Raw genomic sequence first — 12,864 nt, forward strand, 5'->3', positions numbered from 1 at the left:
CCCAGTGAATTCGTATGTGTCTCCAGGTACACATTCCATTCCCAGTGAATTCGTATTTGTCTCCAGGTACACGTGTCCAAAAGTTTCTCTGGGATATGTAATTCAGAGTGGAATTTCTGGTTTATAAGTTTTTCAATTTTTTTTCAATTTAATTCCAAAAAGCTCGTATCCGTTTATAAGCCACTAGCAGGGTATGGGAATTCTTGCTGAACCACATTGTCACTAACACTGCACTGTCAGACTTCTACAGTTTTGCCAATTTAGCAGATAGAAAACAAATCACATTTTGTCTTAATTTGTGTTTCCCCGATTAATGATGAAGTTGAACACTTCTTCACAATTCAATTTACCATGCATGTATCCCCTTCAGCAAAATGCTTCTTTATTTATTTGCTTATTTTCTTATTTCTGTTAGTTTCTTATTGATTTATTATAGTTCATTAAAAATACTGAATGCTGATCTCTTGCCAATCACTTGAAGTGCAAATACCTTGTCCAACTCTGTGGCTTGTCTTTTTACTTCGTCTATGGTTTTTTTCGATAAACAAAAATTCTCAGCTTTGGAGTAGTCAAATGTATTGAACTTTTCATTGCATCTTCTTTAAGGGATCCATCCCTGCCCAATTTTGTAAAGATATTCTCTTCATTTGTCTCCTAAGAGGCTTCAAGTTTTGCTTTGAACACTTAAATTTTTAACCTACAAGGGATATTTTTTTGGCCTGTAGTATGAGGTTAGGATCCCCCCATCCACCTCCTTAGTCATCTGCAAGACCACCTCTTCCAAGAGGCAAGGTTGCCTCGTGGATGTGGGACACTGATGGGCCCTCTGCTCTGTTCCCTTGATCAAAAATTGCATCATTTCTATTACTCTGACTTTAGAAGTCTTGATAACTGGTAGGGCCTCTCTGGTAGGGCTTTCTAGTAAGTAGGTTACAACTAGAATTTTAGAGGGAGAATGAGTTTCAAACATTCTAAGTAAGAATAGGAGAAAAGATGTTAAGGATTTAGGCCATTATTTATTTAAAAATACTGTTATCTAGCTTCGGCTCCTTAAGGCTAGGATTACTATTATTGGAAATGCCTGGTAGTTATTCTAGATGCCATATACATTCCTTTTTCAGGTAAGTGAACTATTGTTTTAAACACAAATAATTCAGATTCCCAAGTGATTCCAATAAAGTTGGTGAAATTTAAATCTACTTTTCTGTTTTTGCTTCAAGGCATCAGCTGAGATATGTTGCAAAAACAATCGACCCTTTCTGCCCCTTTAGAAAATAAAGTCACATTAAAATGTTACTTTTGTGTTTATTCTGAAGTAGTTCTAATGCCAACATGTCTTTGCATTTCTTCAGTGTTTTTTTATACAGGGTTTCATGTTTATAAAGCTAAGACAAGGTGATTGGATGAACTTGAAGTTTTCTGGGTGGGGGCAGGGGTCTTAGGCACTCTGCTATAAATATAAACTCTCTGCTCTCTATGGACCACACATTTTATAACTCACTCTGTAAAAACAGCACAAATCTTTTGAGCAGTTTCCATCCAGTGAATGTTGAATAAATTCTTTTCAATGGTGACATTGACTCCTTAGACTGTTTATTTGGGCTTCTTTGCTGGAGATACAGTTATACAAATTGAACAATCTTTTAAATGTTGTATCCAGGATGTATTGTAAGTCATGTTTATGAATGGAGTTTTATATTCTCTATGAAGGTGCAGAAAGAGAGAGAAGGTAGTACACACAGGACTCGCAGGTCAGTCTAGTACGTGATAGAGTGCAGAAAAGGTAGCCTTGACCTTATTAAATGTGTGCTTACCTAAAGGTATATTTTAAAGAAATCTGAAAATTGGTTTACAAAGAAATACTAAATGTGCAAAAAATTGGCAATATACCCTTAAACATCACCTGCCAGAGAGAACACACTCATGGTTCATGAGCAGGAATCAGTTGGAAAACGGATAGAAATAAGAAAAAGGAAATACAGGTAGCGTATATATTCAGGGAGAGAAATTATGTAAATAAAAAGAATAGAATTGTAACCAATAATCAAAATCCTCTATCTTAACAAATGTAAGCGCTCTAAATGATAGGGAAATGATTTTTCAGTAATTTAGGCTTGAGCAAGAAAACAGTGTGTCTGGACGCCTGGGTGGCTCAGTCGGTTAAGCATCTGCCTTCGGCTCAGGTCATGATCCCCGGGTCCTGGGATCCAGCCCCACATCAGGCTCTCTGCTCAGAGGGGAGCCTGCTTCTCCCTCTCCCTCAACCTCTCCCCCTCCTTGTGCTCTTTCTGTCTCTCTCTCTCTCTTTCAAATGAATAAATAGAATGTTTTTTTTAAAAAAAAGATCTATTATAGCTAAAAATTCCAATATGAGGGACCACTAGCTGAAGTCCTCTAGAGAACAACAACAACAACACAATGTATAAAAAGTGAAAGGACTGAGTTTTCCAGGAAAGAGAGAAGATTGTAAAGTTGGAATTTACTAGGAAACTGAGGTGCTTCTGGAGACCACTGCAGCCTGCTCTTCCCCTGGGGAGGTCGGTGCAGATCCCATGCACCTCCTGTTGTTCCTGATGGACTAAGAAGCAAATTTTCCATGGGAGTCCTTAGCTCCCTGTGAGTATCAATGGTTACATGGCAAGTGTACCATTGGAAAATATAAAACCCCCAAAGAAGTCAGAGTTTGGAGCAAAGATGCTTCTCTGTTGCCTCTGGCTCTTTTCCCTACTTGTATGAGGGAAGTGCCTGCCTAAGAAACAAAACTCTGCCTGAGTGTAAAGTTCACCAACAGCCTTGCCAGAAGCTGGAAGGGCCTTGAGATGAGGTGTGATTCTTGTGTCATTGGGCCCCCGCACGGACTTCCTTTGGGTGTGTCACACATCTGCAGAGAGAGGCCCACAGGAAAGTTTTATGACCTCTGAGGGAGGAATATGAACTAACCCATCTATACAGTTTGTGTAACTTATTTTTTGTTTTCCCCCATATATCCCCTTTCCTTCCTTCCTCCTTCCTTTCTTCCTTCCTTCTTTTCTCCTTTCCTACCTTTTCTTCCTTGTTCTTACCCTTTCATTCTCTCATCCTTAACCTGGTGGGAGTGTGTGTGTGTGCTTGGCTGACCTAAATCCTTTTAGCCTTTCAAACCAGGCCTCACCTTGGCTCATGGCACATATAGAATAAACATGATTTTTCCTTTGGACAGTTTTCCTGTTCTGACACTTCAGTATTTGAACAGCCCTCTGGAGCCTATTCTCCATTCTCTATGCTAATGTGATTCTCATTATCTTCTGGCCAGGTGTCTTCCTATTTTTATTCCCCTGATGGGGCAGTTTTCTTCCCACTTTGTGTATCCAGAGAATGGAGAAGGATATGTTCAGTGTCACCCAGCTGGTTATTTCATTAAATTCTCAGGGCTTGCTTCATATTAGCTGAAGAAAAATATTAACCTTCTGTGGCTGGAATGCAAGCTAGTATAAATTACAGCATATTGGTTGCAGAAATGAAGTGTTCAATGGAAAGAGATTCTAATTGGGGATCATAAAGCATGATGAGAAACACTTTAGCTGTGTCATTAGTATTGTAATTTATTCATTGATGCCTGGTTTGTTACTGATGCATTCATAGGTCCATATCTATCCTCCACTCTGAGAATCTGATGTGAAAAACTTCAAATTGTCTTCAGAAAAGCATGGATAACATCAATTTGAAATGGATGGTGTATTAGTTAAGGTAATAAAGGCTAAGCTGCCATAACAAAAAAAAAAAAAAAAAACCCACCACTGCCTTGGGAAAAGGAAAGAGAGAAAATAGAAAGCAAATGACTTTGTTTCACAAAAGTGAGATGGAAATTGCTCACCTCACTGCAGCTTACATTCCACTGGCAAAAAAAAACCAGCAACAACCCAGAGAGTTATTCCTAACTGCAAAGGATGCTGGAAAATTTCATTTCCAGCTGGGAAGTCATGTTTCCAAGAAGAAAAAGAGGATGAACTTAAAGAGACAAAGAGTGGTCCGTGTCAGGTTCTCTAAATATCAAATTTGAAATAAATTCCCATTATCATTAGCTCTTTAAGGCATGATAGTATAATGGTTAAAGGCTCTAGCTCTGGAAACAGAAAGCCATGAATTCTAATTTGGGCTCTACCTCTTACTAGTTGTGTGGCCATAAGCAGGTTACTTAACTTCCTTAAAACCTCAGTTTCCTCAACTGTAAAGTGGGAAAACATAATAAAACTTGTGTTATCAAGTAAAAATTTGAAAAGAATAAAGGAGAGCTTGTGTTAAAGATCATATGAAATCTACAGGTGCTCACATGGTAAGTGTTCAATACATGTTTCCTTAACTTAGTTTCCTGAAAGGAGGAATTGACCTCTTATTAATAATAAGACTTCTTCCAGGCCAATGAGATGTCATCCAAAAAAGAACTCCTTTGTTTCAGCAAAATTAATTTAGTAAGAGTCTACTTCATAGAAGGCATTGAGACAGTTGCTATTAATTTATCAGATAGTTTTGCACCTCGAATGACATGGATGTAGTGATGTCTTTTCTCACTGAATTTGGAGGGATAAATGAGATATGTTTTGTAAGAGCTTAACTCCCTTTCTAGCATATAGTAAGCACTCAACACTTTATTATATATTATATAAATGTTCTATATATAACATACATATTTAAGGTAAATGCTAAATGTTGTTACAAGTATGCTATGGGAATGCAAAGAAAAAACAATTCTGACCTGGAGGAATAACAAGGTTTTGAGGAGGTGATAACACTTCAGCCGGGTTCTTAAAAATGAGTAGGATTTCAAAAAAAAATTTTTTATTTATTTTTCTGAGAAACAGAGGGAGACAGAGCACGGCAGGGGGAAGGACAGAGGGAGAAGCAGACTCTCTACTGATCAGGGAATCCGATGTGGGGCTTCATCCCAGGACACTGGGATCATGACCTGAACTGAAGGTAGATGCTTAACCGACTGAGCCACCCAGGTGCCCTGGATTTCAAAAATTTGAAAAGATTTTAAAAGCTTGTTTTCATCACAGAAAACAATGTAAGTTAAAGTATGAAGCTGAGCTATTGTGTGGTGTGTACAAGGACAGAATGTCTAGATCAGAGATTCATGAAATGAGAATGGGGAGAAGTTGTGGAAGAGAGTGTAATGTGAGATCAGATCATGAATGCCACACTTTCAAATTAGAACTTCATACATGAAGCAGTGGGGAGGTTTCTGAGGAGAAGATTTTCATACTCTGAGCTGTCTATTAGAATGACCACCTCTGGTAGCAGCATACATTGTAGATGAGAAGGGAGATAGATGGGTGAAATGAGAACCTGGGAATCTAGATACGTGACTTGCAACAGTCCAGGAAAAGAAGGATAAGGTTTGAATCTGGGCATTATCATTGAGAGTGGAAAATGAAAAATAGAAAAGAGTCACTGACGAGGTAAAATCAATAGGTCTTTAAGGCATTCTTACTAAGATAAGGGACAAAGCAAGGATGACCACTGTCTTCTATTCAACATTGTCCTAGAGTCATTAGCCAATGCAATCAGACAAGAGAAATCAATTTGAGGTATAAGAATGGGTAAAAAAGAAGTAAAATGAAGTATAATGATCTCTGTTTGGACATAATATGATAATAATAATAATATGATAATACTAGTAAATCCCCAGAGAATCAGTGGTGAAACAAACTCAAACAATAAAACAATTCAGGAAGGTAGCAGGTTATAAAATTAGCATTAAGTATCAATAGTTTTCATATACACAAACAATGAAAAGTTAGAAGATATAATGGTAGAAAAAACTTCATTTACACTAGCATCAAAAAAACTATATAGGAATAAATTTAATAGTCAAGGTGTAAAACCTATACAGGGAAAATTCTAATAAACTGAAAGACTAAAAAGTAGATTTGAACAAATGGAGAGACATCTTCTGTTCTTGGACAAGATAGGTCAACATTATAAAGATGTGGGGCCCCTGGGTGTCTCAGTCATTAAGCGTCTGCCATTGGCTCAGGTCATGATCCCAGGGTCCTGCGATTGAGCCCCACATTGAGTCCCACATTGACCCCTACATCGAGCCCCACATCAAGCCCCACATCAAGCCCCACATCGGGCTCCCTGCTCCGCGGGAAGCCTGCTTCCCCCTCTCCCACTCCCCCTGCTTGTGTTCCCTCTCTCGCTGTGTCTCTCTCTGTCAAATTAATAAAATCTTTAAAAAAAAAAAACATTATAAAGATGTGAATTATCCCTAAGTTAATTTATACATGTAATGCAATCCCCAGAAAATACCAACAAGCTCTTTTATGGAGTTAAGTCGGTACCAATGTTTATATGGAAGAACAAACATGAAGAAATAGCCAGGAAATACTGAAAAAGAATATTTATGAAGGGGGACTAGCAGATACTAAAACATACTATAAAGTCTCTATAATTAAAACAGTATGGTACTGGCACAGGGCCAGTAGGATAGAGTAGAAAATCCAGACATAAACTCAAATACATATACAAATTTAGTATATGATAAGGGTGTCATCTGAAACTACCAGAGTAAAGAGCTTTAAAATAAATGATATTGGGCGCTGGGTGGCTCAGTTGTTAAGCGTCTGCCTTCAGCTCAGGTCACGATCCCAGGGTCCCGGGATGGAGTCCCGCATCGGGCTCCCTGCTCTGCGGGAAGCCTGCTTCTCCCTCTCCCACTCCCCCTGCTTGTGTTCCCTCTCCCGCTGTGTCTCTCTCTGTCAAATAAATAAATAAAATCTTTTAAAAAAATAAAAATAAATAAAATAAAATAAAATAAATGATATTGGACAACTGAATATCTATTTAGAAAAAGATAAAATAAATCCAATATCTCACACTACACAGAAGAATAAACTTCATATAATCTGGGGACATAAAATTAAAAAAAATAATAAAGCCATAAAGTACTAGTTTATATGCATGAATTCTTCTGTAGCCTTAACACAGAAAAGTCTTCCTGACAATGGCTCAAACCCCAGAGCTAATCTGAGAAGAGATGGAAAATAAATTTGACTAATAAAAACTAAAAGGTTTTGTACGACAAAAACAAACAAAATACCACTTTAAAAAAAACCAAAAGCCTGGGGCGCCTGAGTGGCTCAGTCATTAAGCATCTTCCTTCGGCTCAGGTCATGATCCCAGCATCCTGGGATCGAGCCCCGCATCAGGCTCCTTGCTCAGCAGAAGCCAGCTTCTCCCTCTCCCACTCCACCTGCTTGTGTCTCTCTCTGTCAAATAAATAAATAAAATCTTAAAAAAATAAAAAATAAATTAAAAAAAAAAAGCCAAAAGCCACCTGACAAACTGGAAGAAAATGTTTGCAACATATACCACAGACAAAAGGCTAATATCCCTAATATATGAAGTAATGTGTAAATTTGTAAATAAAGGTATTGATATCTCACAGTGCATTACAGATGGAATTCATTAATTTTCTTAATACTTTTAAGGTGGGTGGCCATATTATACATGATACTTTCATATGGGAAAAAAGAGGCATTAATACTAGAAGACCAGCCTAAGCCACACAGGAGACTAAAATACCTTTTTTTTTTAAAGATTTTATTTATTCATTTGAGACCCAGAGATAGAGAGAGAGAGAGAGCATGAGCAGGAGGAGAGACAGAGGGAGAGGGAAGAAGCAAGCTCCCTGCTGAGCCAGGAGCCCAGTGTGGGGCTCAATCCCAGGACCCTGGGATCATGACCTGAACTGAAGGCAGACGCTTAACCATCGGAGCCACCAGGCGTCCTGACTAAAGTGCTTTCTATCAGCAGCCTCCATCCTTCCCAATGACGCCTCTCCGTGTGCACATCCTCCTCACTGGCCACGCGCTCAAACCCCGTATCTTTGTTTCATCTTCCTTACAACAGGAGCAACCTCCCTCTTCTTTCACAACCCCTAGCCACTCCCACCATGCCCCAGAAATCACAGTTCAAATCCCACCCTCTCTAGACAACTCCACAATCAACAACCTGTTTATCCACCATGGCATGTTCCTTAAAAGGTTGGTTGCAAATGGATTTATTTATCTTGTGAGAATTTTCATGTATGTTGACACTCATAGCATTTCTTCCCAACTATACTCCTTCCTCCCTGTGGCAGTTTCTAGGAAAAGGAAACTGGAGCTAGAAAAACATAAATCTTAGCTGAGTAGGTGGTGGCCTTAAAAGCCACACTTGATCGAACAACCAGTCATTTATTTCTGCTCTTAAACTATGGCATGTCTGATCATGGCTGAGTGTTATATTGGAATCTAAGTTTTTTGAGGGCAGCAGCTTGCCTTCAGGCTGTGGGGGATAGGGATTATAGTTTTGCCAGGCTAGGCTTTCCAGCCCACTAAGTTAATTTCCTGCTGAGCTCCAGTGCAGAGCTTCTGGACATGTGGGGTTTAATCCCAGGCCAGTTCTGAGGATTTAGCTCCAGGGTCAGCTCCTGCCACAAGCTCTTCATTGACCGCTCCTAGGATCCCAGGACAGAGGGAGGTAAAGAGTTCCCTTTCTCTCCTCAGAGCCTCGCCTTACCAGCTTCCTCAGGGATGCCTCCTTAAAAAAAAAAAGCTGAGAGGTGCTGTCTCTAGCTCCTCCTTTGAATCTTACATTTTGACATCACTTTGCTCATTGACCAGAGCATTGATTCACACTCCTCATGGAAGAAAACAGCAAAGAAGGAAGACATTGAGTTAGGGCAGCTCTGGACTCTGTCAGAGAGTGGAGTTTTGGGTGTCAACGGTGTTAAATAGTTATAAATTCTGTTTTGTTCAACCCCAAACCCCAAATTTCCTTTTCGGTGTGCATGTGCCATTTTATTAAGTTATTAAGTGATTTAGAAAGTAATTAAGTTATTTAAGAGATTTAAGAATTCATTCCCACTGTAAAATATTCAAGCAAATAGAAATATATATATATATATATATATATATATATATATATATATATATATATGTAGGAAAACAAAATTCATCATTTTTCTGCTATGCTTCCCTCCATCCTGGCCACATTTTCACTTCCTCCCCCAAGCAAAGCAACTATTCCCAACACTTTGGTGTATACCCTTGCAATTCTCTCTCTCTCAAAATACATTTTGATCAATTTCTCTTTCTTCTTCATTTTACATTAGTGGAATCATACTATACACTAATACACTGTGACTCTTCCTTCACTTAATATTTTGAAAATCTTTCATAATTCTGCTTAATTTTTTTCTTTTCTTTTTTTCTAAAGAATACTGAGCACTTTAGGGAAGTCCCCAGGGCTCAGACCCACTTCTCTACCCCCAAAGTCTACTCCATTCTTCATTCTTATGAGTGACTGTGTACTATTCTGCAGACTGAATGTACCATGACCACTTTCCGATTTTGCATTTAAGAGTGTTCTCAACTGTTATAGCTGAATGATGTCCCCTCAAAATTCACATATTGAAGTTCTAACCCCCAATACCTCAGAATGTGACTCTATTTGGAGAGAGAGATTTTAAAGAGGTCATTAGGGTAAATAAGGTCACTGGAGAGAGTCCTAAACTGGTATGACCAGTGTCCTTAAAAGAAGAGATGAGGACACAGAAGAAAGACCATGTAATGATGCACAGAGAAGATCGCCATCTATGAGAAGAGAGGCCCCAGGAAAAGCAAACCCTGCTAACACCTTGATCTTAAACTTCTAGCTTCCAGAACTGTGAAGAAATAAATTACCAAGTCTGTGTACTTCGTTATGGCAGAACTAACAAGCTCTTTAAATAGTACACCAACTTTTTGTAGCTACACAGACCACTCTGGGGAAAAGCCTTGTACATGCACATTTGTGCACATGTGTGAGTGTTTCTTTAGGCTGGATTACTAGAAGAAGAATCTCCAGGTAAAGCATATGATGAATTTTTAATTTTGACAAACACTGTCAAAATGCCTTTCCAGAAGTCTTCATCAGTATCGTTTTCTCCATATTTGCCAATCCTTGACCTATAACTCCAATTTTTACCAATGATGAATAAAATTCGATATTCCATTTAGTTGATTATTAATGAGGCTGTGAATTCTTAAGTTTATTGGCCACTTATAGTACATCTGGTGTGAATTAACTATTTGTTTCCTATGTCCTTATTCTGATAGCTTCTTGACCATTTCTTATTGATTAGTGGGCATGCTTTATAAATTTTTAATATTGATCCTTTATCTATTACATATTATAGAACTATTCTATAATTTTTTTTTACAACCTGGAAGGTAGACAGTAGCACTGCAAATAGTGAAAGCCAGACCTCAAATATTCTTCAAATGATGAAGTAGAAAACATTTCTTTATATTCTCCCTGCCTCGATCTTCACCATGCCCCCTGTTTACCCTTTGTCTTTTGGCTTCTCTAAAAGGCCCATTGAAAATCCTACGTTTAATATATATGACTACCTTGTCACACAAAATTGGAAAAGCCCAGAGAAAAACCTATGCTCTTCAGCCCTCCAGTGGTCATGACTGAGTACCTAGTGATAATGCTCAAAGTTCCCACTCCCTGGGAACCTCTCGGTCCTGTGCTGTTCAGAGCGCCAGCAAGCTAAAGATGGGTAAGACACAAAGGGCTCACAGTCCAATGTTTGAATCAATCTACTAATGCAAGTTGGTTATATTTTCCCACAGATTCTGCTCAATTTGTTGGCAGTGCTTGGGTAAGCCCAGATAGCACTTAATTGCAAATAATTCTAGAGCTTCTTGGCAGTGCAGAACTACTTGAAATGAGAGAAAAGCAAGTATACTACATGATGAATAATATTGGGACCCAGAGGGCATTGAGAAGATGGAAAAAAGGAGTGGGTTAATTTTGAACCATTTTCAATTTCCATACCAGTCATTACCCACATTAGTGGATTTATTATGTTCTTTTTCTTCCCCTAATAAGAGCTTTATAAAATTCAGCATATCATCAAGCAACCTAATAATTACTGTATTTAGGGGCAAATGTTAGATCCTAGACATAGACCATTTATTATGTTCCATTCCCTAAAGTTTGACTGAATGGTCATTTTTCTGCTTCCTCATTAATAATTATAATAAGTAAACTGCAAGAAAGAAGAGGAGAGAACTCAGCAAATCAAAACGTAGAAAACTGGAAAGGTCAGAGCAATAAAGCATTCTGCCATTACTCATACACTGTGTGAGATATTAGAGTTATGATTCTTAATTTTCATGACCAAAATTCTAAAGGGAACAAAAATGGCACCAAATGAATCCATTCAATTAATGGGGAAGTCCAGATGGAAAAAGAGCAAAATAAATAATTCCCTGAATCTGCCTTTTATCAGCTCAAGTCCAAAATTGTAGGCCTCCCTGGAGCCTAAGAATCACAAAACAAAAGCTTAATGTGACCAGTAATTTAAGTGTTTGCTAACCTTTTGTCCTTCAAGCTCTGTGGGACAACCAGAAAAACATTACGTGATGAAGTTGCTCTGGTTGAATGTGCGCTGGGTAATGGCATCAATCTTCAGATATTCCTGATTCAGGATTTGAGACACGAACAACTCCACCCCGAAGTTTTTTTTTTTTTTTTTTTTTAAGGAAGCTCTTTTGTTTCTTTGGATCACACTCAAGGATTTTCTTGCTAATTTCCCAAAAGCACATGGGTCGTTTACCAAGCTTACCTCTCGCTTTATCATGTTATAGATACCTAAACCGTAACGCAATGCCATTATACGGGAAGGGAATATTTGTGAGCTACCAAATAATTTTGTGGTTACCCGTTGTTTGGCTTTCGATCTGAAATGCCTTCTGCACAAACAAAAAGGTCTGCTCTGGAAGATTTTGCATTTTATTTATTTATTTATTGCCTTTCTGGGTTCTTCTCTAAACATGGAACCAATAGCTTCGTTCCTATGATGGTTTTCTTTCCCTCCTCTGAAAATCTGGGCACTCCAAGTGGGTTTTTAAAGACACCTTCTAAAAGTATTCCCTAAGGCTAAAGCAGCAAGAACTCACTCTCTGTTTTTGAAAAGTTAGAGCAGTTGGAAACTTTTGAACAAGCACTTAGTGCCAATGCTGCCCTTGATCTCCTCTTTACAGTACATGGGGTTTACATTTTGTGAGCCAGATTCAATCCCAGTGGACCTCTGCTGGAGAACACAGGAAGAAATCTCCCTGCACGTCTGCCGGGAGCATTTGCCGGCCAGAATGCATAAACCATTGAGAATATCTCCCATGGAGTCCCTGAGAGGAAGATAATCTATTCCCCTCCAGGCATCTGGCTGGGGTAGGAGAAACTGGGGAGCCCCACCTCTGGTGATAATAATGGGAGTTACATTTGAAAATCTCTCAAAAGCCCGATCCTGGAATACAGTTTTCTCCTCACAGGTTTTGCGTTTCTCAGAAAGCAGCACGAGGAGAGATGGAGAACCAGAATGTAAATCACGACCTTTAAGAAAACATATAAATCCAAAGATTGGATAAATATATTCTATTTGCATAGCCTCTCAGAAGATGAGCATTAGCTAGATCAAGACAAACCCGCGTGCCCCAATTTCATAAAGCCTTCTCGAGTTGGCCAAATGAAATCAGCCTCTCCAAGTGACCCTCAACTTTAACACTTCAAAGTGAAGCACAGAGTTACTTTTATTATTACCACAGTATTTGACCACAATCCAGAGAAAGTCAATGAAAACCAGGACCAGAGAGAGTTAATGCTTTCATAGAAACAAAATGTTGTCTGTGGGTTCTGAGTGCCAGCACATGATTAAGGGAAAGATAGGAATAAGGCCTTCTTAAGAGCTGACATTAAAAATTGAAATCCATTCTGTAAAAGACAGGCCTTGTGTATTTTTTAAAGCCCAAAGCCATAGCAGCTGAAGGGTAATAAAAATCACATATA

This window comes from Neomonachus schauinslandi, chromosome 12 (assembly GCF_002201575.2).
Source record: "Neomonachus schauinslandi chromosome 12, ASM220157v2, whole genome shotgun sequence".
In the NCBI taxonomy this organism is placed as follows: Eukaryota; Metazoa; Chordata; class Mammalia; order Carnivora; family Phocidae; genus Neomonachus; species Neomonachus schauinslandi.